Genomic DNA, 13,972 nt, shown 5'->3' with positions numbered 1-13,972 from the left:
TTTCTGATGGCCATTGTTATCCCTATTTTCATGGACTGCTTTGTGTTATCGTAACAAACATACCAGTTATTCACGTCAGCCACATCTGTGATGGTTGTGAGTCTATGTTCAAAGGAGAGGACCCTTTTTATTTTAGTCTTTTTGAGACAGGGTTTCTCTGTATAGCTTTGCGCCTTTCCTGGAACTCGCTTTGTAGACCAGGCTGGCCTCGAACTCACAGAGATCTGCCTGCCTCTGCCTCCTGAGTGCTGGGATTAAAGGCTTGCGTGCCACCGCTGCCTGGTGAGAGGACCCTTTCTTCTTGAACCTGAGGAAGGATACATCAGCAAGCAAATGATTTCGCTGGTGCTAACAGTATCCTGATGGGGGAAAGGTGGGGGAGAAGGCGTAAGTGATGAAGGTAAGGAGGGTGATGAGTGGGGTTTCTGTTGCACGTGCCGTGTGCTGGCCTTGGCCTCTGTTCATTGTAAGGCTCACTCTGCACTGATTAGTGTTTGGTTTTAGAGGTAACTCTTATTTTTAAAATGGGGTGTTCTTCATGGCGATGAAGCATGTAGGCTCTGGGATGTATTGCAGTGGTCCTCATCTTGGTCCCCTTATTTATAGCCAAGTGGCAACTGGGAAGATTTGTAATCTCTCTGTGCTCAGCCTTTAGACTCGAGGATCAGATGGTTGTCATATGCGAGGGCTGTTGTGACACTTGAGGCGCTGGGTACTCAATGTAGGTGGCAGGAGGACACGATGTTCTCTGCTGCTGTGGTGTTGACTGCTATATGCCTGGGTCTAGTTCAGATTGTATTTGATAAAGTTTATTTGAGGAGCTGCCTTTTTCTTTTTCTCTGTTGTTTTCTTTTGAAATGGGAGCTGATGTAGTCCAGGCTACCCCTGAGCTTGCCATGTAGCTGAGGATGACCTTGAACTCCTGGTCCTCCTGGTCCGACTTGTCCCGTGGCAGGATTGCAGGTGTGCCCGTGTCCTGGTGGGAATCTAGTCTTTGAGAGGAGAGCTAGGGGAAGAAGGCTGGTGAGAAGAAAGATGCTGTGGAAACTTAGAGAAAGGTGAGCCTTACCGCAACCTTCTGAGGAAAAGAAAACAAAACAACAAAAACAAAAATAAGGCACAAAATCCCTCTCCTCACTAGCGGTTGGTCGATGCTTTGGACTACATCTAGTTTATTGACTCCTCATGACAACCCCTACTTTCCAGATATGATATCGTGTACCAGAATTACGAAGTGACTGGCACAGGTGGACTGTGCCTGGTATAGGGAAGCTAGGGAGGGAGAACTCCTGGATGCAGACCACCATTTCATTCACTCCACTTCACAGATCCTGCTCTGCAGTGTGGCGGTCTCCGTGCAGAATCCTCAAGGAGTGGTAGGGGTCCTGTACTGCAGCAGATGAAAGTGGGCATGAGTGAGGATCTGGGTCCTTCCTCCTGCAAGATTTGAATTCAGAATCCACAGCCATTCTGGCCTGGCCTGGCCACTGCTGTTTGAGGATTGTCAGGGTCTCTCATATCATCTAGCCTCTTAGGACAACTTGTGTTTAATCTCTGTGCTGTTTTGAGATTAATGTTCTGGGTACAAATTGTCAGTGTTTTGTTGTTGTTGTTGTTGTTTTGTTTCCTAATTTTGTGTGTGTGTGTGTGTGTGTGTGCGCGCGCGCATGTCGCTGTGTGTGCACGTGCTTATGTGAGCTTGTGCATGTAGAGGCCAGAGGAGAGCCTTCCGATATTATTCCTCAGGTGCCTTGTACCTTGTTTGTTTCTGCTGATGATTTCTGATCAGGGTCCCTCAATTTTATCCCGAACTTACCTAATCGGCTAAGCTGCCTGGCCAGCGAGCCCCGGGAATCACTTGTTTTTCCTTCTGGTCACTGGGTTTGTAGGCACAAGCTTGGCTTCCTTTTAACATGGGTCCTGGGAAGTGAACTTAGGGCCTTGAGCTTACAAGGCAAGCACTTTATTGACTGAACTGTCCCGCTTGTCAGTCTTGTCCTTCTGCTGTGAAGATAATGAGCCTGTACTTTGTGGCTTCACATACACTACGAATGACTGCAGATTGGCATCTTTTGAACCCAAACCTTTTTGGGGTAACCATGTCAGTAAACTTGAAGTTGCCAAGTAAATGACTCATGTAACATACCACTGACGCTTGAGTTCCACTCAGCTGGGTCTTTTGCTTGTGTGCTAAGTGGATGTCTTTAGTTGTTAGAGGCAGTAAGGTAGTTTTCTGGTTCTTTCTTTAAGTTGGAAATAATAACCAGCATTAAGAGCTGGGCTTCAGGCTGGGGCTGGAGCTGAGTGCAGGTATCTGATTACAGTCCCAAACGCTGAAACAACAACAATAACAATCCCCCCACCCCCAACAGCTCCCAAACCAAAAAGCTGCATTGTCATATACATCATATTCAAAATTCAAATGTGTTAAGATGTGGGAAATTGATCAGAGGAAATTCAGCATAGTACTTCAGAGTTTTTAAAAGATGGAACACCAAATTTAAATGTGGAAGGATTATTTCATACAAATCAAAGGGTAAAGTTTGAACTGACTTTGGTAATACACTTGAATGCATCATTTTTCCCTACATATTTTTTTTGCAGTCATTTTTTTCTAAATCTGAAATTTGTGCATGGCTGATACGTATACACTTGTCAAACAACAGGGTTTGTTTGAACTCAGTAGAGTTTTGTGTACCTGTAATACTGTTTTAAGAAAACCCTTGGCTTTGTGCACCTTATTATTTTGCAGAGAAGTAGTAGGTGACCTGAAGGTGTGCCACTGCCAATGATTTACTTTTTTGAAGTAAGATCTGGGGCAGGATTTCCCAACCTTGACGTTGTTGACATTTGATTCCAAACGATTCTTTGTTGTGGGGAGCTGTCTTGTGCAATGTAGGGTGTTCACTAACATCCCTTGTCAGCCAGCTAGTAAATGCCAGCAGTACTTGCCTTCCTCTGTTCCTGATCATCAAACGTGATTCCTGACACTGTCAAGTGTCCCTTAACAAGACAGAAACCATGGCTGACTGAGAGCTCCTGATACAGATCTCCACATTATGTTATAGCTACCTCTCTGAGTTAGTCCACAAGTTTAAATAGGCACCTGCAAGCTCACCAAAAGATGTTATATTTATAGAAGCAATATTTGTCAATTATTAAAAAATAAGATTGAAATAAATCCAACTTAAATTGAGAATAAGTGTTTTGTAAATAACTCCCAGTTATCATAAAGAACTCCAGATAACCATAGTTGCAAACACTTTGATTATATTGTCTCTTTTCTTTCAGAATGTAGAGATTCTCTTGACTTGAATGAGTTTATAATAATAATTTGTTTTCTTCAAAACTTCAAATAGTTGGAAATAATATTGTGGTTTGCCATATGTTAAAAGATTTCTCTGATTAGAATATTCCTTGTGTGTCTCCTAAGAAATTTAATTGCCTTTGTTGGTAGATACATGTCCTGATGAGTAAGAATTTGTGCTGAAAGGTTGGGTTTTAGAAATTCATTGATAGACTTTCTGGTAGACATTTCAGCATAAGGTGACAAGTAGACTCCTCACCTGGTTATTAACTTTTGGAGGGATGGAGGCAATTCTCTTGGCCAAGAATCAAGTGTTTGCTCTTTAAAACACATTTTGCTAATGATAAAACACACTTTCCTATTCGCGACCCAGGCATTGAAGGTCTGGCCAATCAGAGGAAGGAACTGGCTGGATGGTAGAAGGAAGTATTTGTTCCGCTATTGAAGCACATGGCCTCTTGCCATTTTTGATAAAGGATTGAATATTGTGCACCCAAAGTCTGCTGCCCTCTTGACCCTTCATCAGTCATCAGCTGGCCTGTGAGGCTGCGTGAGCCAGAGTCCAGTCGGAGGACTATTGTTTGAGTGTGGTGTGACTCCCTCAACCGGAAATTACTGACAGAGCAGTATCACGAAGGGACGTCTTTCTAGATTTAGTTCGTGGGCATGTGTTTCCTTTTTCTTCTGAAGCTGTGCCAGGTTACAGGTATAAAGTGATGAAGTGTAGGGCCTAAAGTTGTGTTATATAGATGGGCAACCAAGAAGCTTCTGGGAACTAATTTTGTTTGGTGGCGTAATACTATATGATCTCTTCTATTACACACTTGTGTATAGGATCCTACCCAAATTGCCATGGTTGGAAAAAAACAAAACAAAACAAACAAACAAACAAAAAACCCTCTAGAGCAGTGGCTTTCAACTTGTGGGTCTTGACCCCTTTGGGTGTTTGCATGTCAGACATTTACATTGTGATTCATAGCAGTGTCAAATTATAGTTATGAAGTAGCAACGAAAATAATCTTATGATTTGGGGGGGTCACCACAACATGAGGAACTGTATTAAAGGGTCGCAGCATTAGGCTAGAGCATCTTGTAATGGTTTCACACTGTTCTTTATTAAGGCATTAATGACTGAAAGAAGTGACTAGTAACTTGTGTGAATCCTACCATACATCCTATTTGATTTTTTTTTTTGACTCACTCAGGAAGACTTTATAAGAAGAGCTATGTTTAATATTCATAGCTTTGTGTCGTCTAATCTCTATATTTATGCAGCTTTCTTGAGCAAGTAAGGTATCAGCTGCAGCTGTTGCCGACCAAAGCTGCTGGGAAGTGGGTGGAGGAAGAGGCAGAGATAATGTGTCCAGATTCTATGTCTCAAAGCCTATCTGTCACAGTCTATCTGTGCTGATAGCAACTGGCTTTCACAAGGCAGCTCAAGCCAGATACTTGTTTTACATGTAGTTTGTCCAAATATGCAGTCGCGGATGCCATAGTGATAAATACCACTGACACACAGTAAAAGCTGGAGAAATATTTGTGAGTGTCAGGCTTTTCATTAATGAAACACCATGAATATATAGTGTTGATTAGTTGGGGCCATGGCCTCTCTGTAAAGCTGTTGGTCTGTGAACGTTGATTCTTTTAATAGCATATCAATAGAAAAATTAGACAGATGAAAATACATCATTATGAAAGAGGTAAATGTTTGCTTCTCTGATAAGAATGAGCAGTGATGTTTTCTAAAGGAGGCTATCTGGAAATTATCTAGAAATAATGAGAAGTATTTATGGGCTGAGAGATGGCTCAGCCGATAAACTGCTTGCTGTATAAACATGAGGATCTGTCTACAGATTCCTGGCACCCACATACAAAGACAGGCAAAGGGTCACATGCCTGTGATCTCAGCACTAGGAAGGCAGAGACAGGAAGATCCTAAGGGCTTGTCAGCCATCTAGCAAAATTGATGAGCCCTGGGTTCTTTGAAAGACTCTGTCTCAAAAACTAAGTTGGAGGAGCCCTTGTGTTGACCCTTGACCTCCACATGTGCATGTATGTGTACACAAACTCATGTACATATGAACAGACCCATACAGACAGTACACCTGTATACATTGCGCGCGCGTGCGCGCGCGCACACACACACACACACACACACACACACACACACACACACACACAATTTATATTCAAACACATATTCGAACACTAGTCTAGAAATACCTGACCACCCTTAGTAGAACAGGTTAGGCAGACTAGGGCCTGATCATCTCCACCTTGGAATTCACAAAGCTTCTTTCTGGATCTTGTTCCTCAGTCTTCCATTCTTCAGGTTTCCTTGGGGGAGAATTCAAAACCTCCAGCAACATAACATAGCTTGGGATGTGCTTTTCTGTGAAGTCAGCCTAGGGAAAGGGCTTGATTTTAAAATCAGTTAGCAAGACATAGCCACCCGGCGTTACTCTTCCTGTTCTTAACACTGTTGGATTTAAGAGAAATCTTTACATGCTCCAATCAGATCATGCCAAGGGCCACCTTAAAGAGGAGAAGAAAGCCCTTTACACAACCTGGTGCCTTAGTCTCTGAACTCTCTGAATTAGTTAGGGTTTCTACAGCTGCAAAGAAACAGCGTGACCCAAAAGCAAGTTGGAGAGGGAAGAGTTCATTTGGCTTACACCTCCACATGGCTGTTCATCACGGAAGGAAGTCAGGACAGGAACTCAAACAGGGCAGGAACCTGGAGGCAGGAGTTGATGCAGAGGCCACGGAGGGGAGCTGCTTACTGGCTAGCTCAGCCTGCTTTCTTATAGGACCCTGGACCATCAGCCCAGGAATGGCACGACCCACCATGGACTGATTCCTCATCCATTTAAGAAAATGCCTTACAGCTAGGTCTTACGGAGGCATTTTCTCAGTTAAGGTTCCCTCCTTTCAGATAACTCTACCTTGCGTCAAGTTGACACAAGACTAGCCAGCACAATCCCTTCCGAGTAATTCTCCTCATTATAACTAACCAGGAAGTACTTGCTGCTTTGAGGACTGCTGTAGGTCTCCCAGACCTACGTCCCTGTGTGTGTCTCTTTGATACAGATACACACTCAGAGGTGTAAGAGCTGAAGGAGGAATTAGCGCTTCCTCCATTTTACAGGAAGACTTCATAGCACGAGTAGTGTTTCAGGCAGTGTTCACTGGTAGGAAATATCTGTGTGACCGGGGGCTGGGAGAAGGAGAGAAATTACGTCCAGCTGAGCAGTTCCTTGCACTGGTGGCTATGCTGGATAACTTCATCCCAGCTAACATCTATTGAGCACCCGCCAGACACAAGTGCTGACTAGGTATTTATTACGCTAACTAGTATGAACCCATTTAGTTCTACGACTGGCTTGTGAGGTAGTGGCTTTTATCATTCTCATTCTACTCCTGCGTCCCCCAGAGTATGGATGCCTTGTTCCTTGTTCCTTAGGGAGCCGGAGGTCAGGCTTATAACATGCCCCCCATCCGTCTAGTTTAACTTCTACCACATCCTTGGCAAAGTGGGTGTTTTCTTTGTCTTACAGCTGATGAAGAATTGAAATCTGGAGAGGTTACCTTTGGCAAGGCCAAGGGCAGAGGAAGGATTTGAACCAAGGTCTCATTTCCTCGTTAGTTTGCTTTTCACCGTGTGGCGGTTGGGGTGGGATGGGGAGGGGGTTGTCTTGCAAAAGCTCGAGAGTTGTAGCTCTAGGGATGTCTGTCACCCTCCTCATGAGGATGGCTAGGGTTTTGAAAAAGCCCACAGAGGTGTGTCATACTTCCCAAGATGGCAGTTGAGTCCTAGGTAGGGAAGACCGTGAAGCTCTTTCTGCTCCAGCCATGTCTTTCCACGGCGATTCTCTGTCTTCATCATTGAGGTTCTTCTGGATTTGCTTCGTTTTTCCCTTTTCAGCGTCCTGGGCTGCGCTCTTCCTGTTTATGAATCTTTAAAGTGTGCACATTAAAAAAGTAATTCAATTGTCATTATAATTTATAGTATGCCTGAAGTCAGTCACCTGATTTAACTGTTAGAGATGAGAGATGGTACATGCATGTGCATTTATAAAGCATTAGTGTATTAATTACACAGGGATTTTGAACTTAGTAAAAAAAAAAGTAGTGAATCTTTAAAATCTTTAATTTTTTTTCATTTTCTGGTAATTTCAGTTTAATATTTTTTTTGACCTTCATTAGTGACATGATGCTAATGTCTCTTTTGTCATTTTTAAATGAAATTAAGATTTTTCTTATTTTCAGTAAGTGTTTCTTATAATATACTTGATTGCATTAACATGCTGCACCTCACACCCTAACTACATATATATCTATAAAAATAGACAACTGAATTTGAGTTCCGTGACTACCTGAGCAGCCCACAGTTCTTAGCTTGGTAAAAATGGCAGCATAGTGGAGGACTGACACCATTCACCACAGGTTGGGTCTTTCTAAACAACAGAGGTTATTGAGAGACTTCCTTTGTCATTAGAGAATAAAACTCGATGGTAACAAGCAGTTCACAAATGGACTGTGATAAAAAACTTGTTGGAGGAATCTATTTTTGAAGATTTCATCTTTCTGTTCTCAGCCCCGGGCAGATGGATCTAGATAATGTTTACGGTGTGAGCACTGACGACTGGGGAGGGGACTGCCCATGTGTGAGAGTTGGCTCTATTAACTCTTCCAGGGTTAGGGCCTTCAGGAAGAGAACGCAGAACGACTCTACCGAGCATCACCCGTGAGAGCGGCCTTTCTCTCCTCACTGTGTTTCACTGCCATTTTCCTGTGAGGGGTGTTGAACTGAACTGTATTTCCGAGATAGGCAATCTTAAAAAGAGAAGCAAGGGGCGGTAGAGAGGGGGGATAAGGGCATTTAATTGAGGTGTGCCGTAGCAAATGCATATACCGCCTGCTTACAATTTATTGAGTGAACAGGTATCATCTTCATGTGGATACGCTAGTCCTTCCTGTCACTCTGTAGGCTCGTAAATGTCTTTGACTTATAAACATATTTTCTTTTTCTTGACTAGCCTTTGTTCTTCTGTGTTGTATCATAAACCTGGCCTGTGTGACTTAATGGAGTGTTAGTAGAAGTGATGTAGCCATAGCGTGATTGTCAGTTTCTTTGGACAAACGCATTCTGAAGGGCTAACTGTGCTCTCGAGAGCCACATACTTGTACTACTGGGAACAGCATCTCTCCTAATCTGTGTTCTAGGCCAGGGCTCCCTGTACAGTTTCTACTTGCAGTCCTAGTTATATAGACATATAAAATAGCACAAATTAAACCTTTACTGATGATAAACCATAAAGAAAATTATTTTTAAGGATTCATTTAATATACATGTAATTTTGTAATCACTGTGTGTAGAGCTGCATACCTGTAATCCCAGCACTTGGGAAGAGGAGACAAGAAGATTAGGAGTTCAAGGCCAGTCTGGCCTACATATTGTTTATCAGCCAACCTGGACTATATGAGACCCTGTTTCATACAAAACCAATGAATGAATACATTAAAAATTAATTATTAAAGATAAAAACAAATTTATGTTTTGAGATAGATGGGCTTATTTATTTTTATATAAATAATTAAATATTAGCTGAATATTTGATACTACTAGACACAGAACATAATTAACATCTTTCAGAGTTGATAAATGTTTTAATTTTATAACTGTCAATACCGATAACTTTGATTTGTATAATTACCTAGTATAAAATGTTTTGTGGCATTTAAAAACATATGTTGGACATTTTCTCCTAACTCCAAGCCCAAATTCATTATTATTTTTGCAGTCCCAAGTCAGCAACTCCAACTCAGTTTTAAAAGTCAAATATTCTAAAACAATCCTATCCAAGGGAATGTTGATTAGACAGATACTTCCATGCTGAAGAATGATGGTAGGAAACTGTTAAAATTCTTTGTTTCCTATAATTAACTCGAGCATAAATAAATCTTTGCAAATATAGTAAAAAAACGTTGAAATCCATAATAGACAATACTTTCAAATCTGAGCCAGTGTGTTTCAGGCAACTTTTCTTGGCATGGCATGATATGAGGGCATGCACAGCATAAAGTGTGCATGTTGTGTGTTCAGAACCAAGGCTGCAGTGAATCTGTGAGATGCCGCACAGGTGAATATCGCCTTAAATGCCTTGGATCTGCCACACATTTGATCTTGAATTCAGTTTTGGTCATGGAGTTTCAGAAACCCTTTTCTGTTGCTAAATTTTTCACCACCACCGTCGGGGGGTTGTAACCCACAGTTTAGAAGACTAAGTCCTAAGTTTCTCCTAGGATTGGTAGAAAGGGTGTAGCGGCTCTGGAGCTCCACTGTAGGCTGGTGGAGGCAGAGGTAACACTGTTAGAGTGATTGAAGTTAAGTCTTAGGTCCAGACTGCAGAACTATTGGGGAGGCGGGCGGGAGGGGGCCAGAAGAGGAAAATACGCAGCCAGTCTGGCAGAAAGTAAAGAACAAACCCCCAGCCGTGGCCACTCCAGCCCCCACAACCACAGCCCTTTCTCTAGTCTGGCTTACTGGGTGGCCTTCCCAAGGAGAGGGACAAAGGTAAATCATGCAGGTTTAATTTGAAAATTGCTAACACACATGTCGCTTCTCAATGCAGCCCGCCTTTCTAGCAGTATAAACATTTCTATACACTGGGACAAAGCTGCATAAAACCCCTGGGATGAGATTTAAGTGAGGAGGGTGTTTACGGATGTGTTTTTGAGGGACCCGTGGACTATGGCTATTTCTTGAATTGTTGTTAGTGGAATGTGAAGCCTCCTCCAGAAAGACCCATGTGTTATTCCTTATGAGATTCAAATCTGTTTCAGAGTTGGAGACAGGGCAAGGACTTCCGAAATGTTCGGCGTGCAAAAGTGTGAATAACTGAATGTGGGAGAGAGGTACTGTACTGTGTAGCTTTGAATTAGTGCTTTTCTTTGTCTTTTCTTTTTTTAAACTGGCATGGCACTTGCTATTGAATTTGATCTTTTTTTGTGAAAGACTTTCTAAGCATACTTGACTTCTGCATTACTTCTGAGAACTCAATTAAACATGTAATAGAATTCATAACTTGGTATTTGCTGTGCTCTGTCTTTACATCTTACAATATTGTACCTACTATGCTATTGATTTTTCAGGAGGTGATATTTTAGAAACGGTATTTAATACATGATTTAACTATTAAAAGCCAGTAGCAATTTAAAGAAGTTTCTTTTCCAAAAAGACATCAAGTTTTAAAACAAAACAATTCAGTCTCATGTGTTATGGTCAGGACAAGACAGAGAAAATGTTTGATGTCTTTCGGATTTTTATTAAAGTAACCCAGCTGGGCAGTGTTGGTGCACGCTTTTAATCCCAGCACTCGGGAGGCAGAGCCAGGCGGATCTTTGCGAGTTCGAGGCCAGCCTGGTCTACAGAGCGAGATCCAGGAAAGGCACAAAGCTACACAGACAAGCCCTGTCTCAAAAAACCAAAATAATAATAATAATAATAATAATAATAATAATAATAATAATAATAATAATGTAACCCAAGCCAAAGTACTATAATTACTTTATTTAAATGTACAAGAATTCTTTTGTAAGAAGTTTCTTATTACATTTGATGCTACAAAATAGAGCTGTGAAAAAGATAAGAAACATACAACCAAATTTGTTCATATCATGTCCATATGTGGATGTGTGCACATGTATTCAATGCAGTATGGTCTTGTTCTTGCTTTTTAAATGTCGCTAACCTTGGGGCTAGCAAGATGGCTCAGTGATCTAGTTATAAGAGTATCCTGTTCTTGCAAGGACCTTAGTTCTGTTACCAGCACCCAAGTTGGACACCTTGAAACCACCAGTAGCTCCAGCTCCAGGGGGACCCAACACCTCTGGCCAGTACTAGCCCCTGCACACTTGTGTACAGATACACACATACACACAATTAAAAGCGATAAAAGTAAATGTAAATAAGTCACTGCACACACAGAAACTGTCTGAAGGGGGATGGCTTTTGTCCTTCACCTCTACAATGAGTACATGACATTCGCTTCCTTCTCTCTTATCATTTTGTCCAGCAGGATGACTCCTGTTTTTGAGACTGTGCAGTGTGAAAGGAGAATGCAGACCTGTACAGATTCAGCAATAAAAACTGATAACAGAGCCGGGCAATGGTGGCGCACACCTTTAATCCCAGCACTCGGGAGGCAGAGGCAGGCAGATCTCTGTGAGTTCGAGGCCAGCCTGGTCAACAGAGTGAGATCCAGGACAGGCACCAAAACTACACAGAGAAAGCTTGTCTTGAAAAAAACAAAACAAAACAAAACAAGTTGATAACAGGCTCTTAACAGAAAGTCCTGGTCTTAACTTTATGAATCTAAATTTTTTTAGATTTTTTTTTAACTTACAACAGAAGAATGCAAGTACTGTTTCCTCATTGTTGGTGCCTTAAAAATCATGTCAGAAAGCAAGCATTCCCTTCTTTGTCCCATCGTCCTGCAGCTGTCCAGGGCGGCCATCTGTTCCCTCAGGTGGACGGCATTCTAATCTCCAGCGAGGCTGCCATCCTGTCCCGTCTGCTTGCTTACCCCTTCTTTCTTAGGAGCCCTCTTTGAAATGGAATCCTTTCCTAAACAGAAGTTCCACACACCAAGTGCTATCTATTTATAATCTGCAAGTGTGGGACCAACAACTTAGATGGCACAAAATTGTTTAGCGGGACAGGACTAATTTTAAGGGCAGTTCATTGAGGACTTGAAAAGTAAGCCAATGCAGATCTGTTTTTTTTTTTTCCTTTTTGGAGTATGAAAATTTCATTTTGATTACATTGTAGCAGCAGCTGATAGAAAAATGTGCATCCATGCTGAAACAGACACAGCAAAAACAAGAGCTGGGGATGTAGCTCATTAAGTAAGATACCTGCTGTGCAAGCCAGAGGATCTGAGTTCGATCTTCAGCACCCACATCAGATAGAGGTGTGGTGGCATAAGCCCTCTGATACTGTGGTCGAGGACACAGAGACAGGAGGGTCCCTGGAGCCCACTGGCCAGTGGGGCAGCCTAGCCAAACATGGAAGTCCCCAGTCGCAATGAGAGACCCATTGAGGAAAGCAGGAGTGGTTTCTGAAGGATGATGCGTGATGTTGAGCTCTGGCTTGGATACACACATGTACATCCTCACCTTCACACAGCAGCAGCAACAGCAGCAGCAGCAGCCGAAAGCCCCAACAAGGCAAAATCCAACTGTTGGTTAAGGCAGCTCTTTAAAATCCGAAAGTAATGTGATGTTGTTTGACTGGTCTTGTGCTATTTTTTTTTCCTCTTTAGTTTTTTGAGACAAGTTCTCTTTATGTAGCCCCCTGGCTGTCCTGGACTCGCTCTGTAGACCAGGGTGGCTTGAAACTGGCCACAGAGATCCGCCTGCCCCTGCCTCCTGAGTGCTGGGATTAAAGGCGTGGGCCGCCGCCGCCGCCGCCGCCGCCGCCGCCGCCACTACCCAGGCATGGAATGTTTTTGTATCATATCTGGTTTACTGGGATGTGGTATTCTCCTTTCATGTATAAAACCTGGTTTTCTCAAGTTTCAGTTCCATGTGAGTAAATGGTATCTTACACATCAGTCATGTGCGTAGTCCTGGGAAACCATTCTGACTGATATCAGTGAATGGGGAAGACTTGCTCATTAGCACTTAAGACAGTGACCATACTCATTGACAAAGTGTTACCTGTCAAATCTCTGTCCTCTGGGAATCGGGTTGAGCATTTGAAAATACTTGAGTTTGGTTGGCGTCCTTGGTAACTAATTGGTGGGCGGTTCCTTCATGGTATTTTCCAGTTATCTGATGTATGCAAGTGGAGTCGAGGTGAGTTTCAGTTTCCTTGATAGTACAGCCAAGCCTTCTCTGAAACGGTGGTCAGCAACTTCTGTTTCTCTTATTCAAGTTTCGGAAACTGTGAAGGATAAAGCCTCCTTAACTACCAGTGGTAGAAGTTACAGAGATGGATAGGTTATAGAGCATTATGAGTATATGTACAAGTAATTTAAAAATCTCCGAAGCAGACAGTAAGTACTGTTGATTTATTTATCCACATGAAGGGTCCATTTCAGTGTTTCTCTTCTTGGTTGTAATTAATAGGAGTGGGTGTCATACAGAATCAATATGTGTAAGTGTGATTGTGGCTCAAGTTTTCTTACCCATTTTACTCTTTAGAGAAATAGAGGTCTGAAGGGATAGAGCCCTTGCTCTTTCCTTTAAAATAACATGTAAGAGGGGAAAAAAACTGTTTCCGGTTTCTCTAGTGTGTGCTTGAAGCTAAATGAAAGTGTGTGTGTGTGTGTGTGTGTGTGTGTGTGTGTGTGTGTGTGTGAGAGAGAGAGAGAGAGAGAGAGACAGAGACAGAGACAGAGACAGAGAGACAGAGAGAGAGAGAGTAGGTCAGAAGTTTACATCAGGTGTCTTTACTCAACACTCTCCACCTTCATTTTTGAGATGGGCTTCTTCACTGAACCCAGTGTTCATAGATTAGGCTAGACTCAGCACATAAATAAACTTTCTTCAATTCTACTTTCTACAAGTAACAACCATTGTGCTTGGCATTTTTATGCAGGTTCTGAATTTTCAAACTCGGGTGCTCCCTGTTCCCCACTCCCTCAAAATAGAGTCCCC

The 13,972-nt window shown here is 42.4% G+C and overlaps 1 protein-coding gene across 17 annotated transcripts in view; it reads left to right on the top strand.

Moving 5' to 3' along the window:
* The window catches only part of Hivep2 (HIVEP zinc finger 2), a 192,543-nt gene that overhangs the window by 76,093 nt on the left and 102,478 nt on the right, over positions 1 to 13,972 (top strand). For 4 of the 17 annotated variants that reach the window (XM_076552719.1, XM_076552718.1, XM_076552720.1 and 1 more), the window contains exon 3: positions 10,154 to 10,225. The exons of the other annotated variants lie outside the window; for them this stretch is intronic. The gene's annotated coding sequence lies outside the window, so the exon portion shown is untranslated. The remainder of the gene's footprint in view (positions 1 to 10,153; positions 10,226 to 13,972) is intronic. 17 annotated transcript variants of the gene reach the window in all.

This window comes from Peromyscus maniculatus, chromosome 16 (assembly GCF_049852395.1).
Source record: "Peromyscus maniculatus bairdii isolate BWxNUB_F1_BW_parent chromosome 16, HU_Pman_BW_mat_3.1, whole genome shotgun sequence".
Taxonomy (NCBI): Eukaryota; Metazoa; Chordata; class Mammalia; order Rodentia; family Cricetidae; genus Peromyscus; species Peromyscus maniculatus.
Note: the sequence above shows the minus strand (reverse complement) of the source record. Positions and strands in the feature narration are given on the sequence as shown.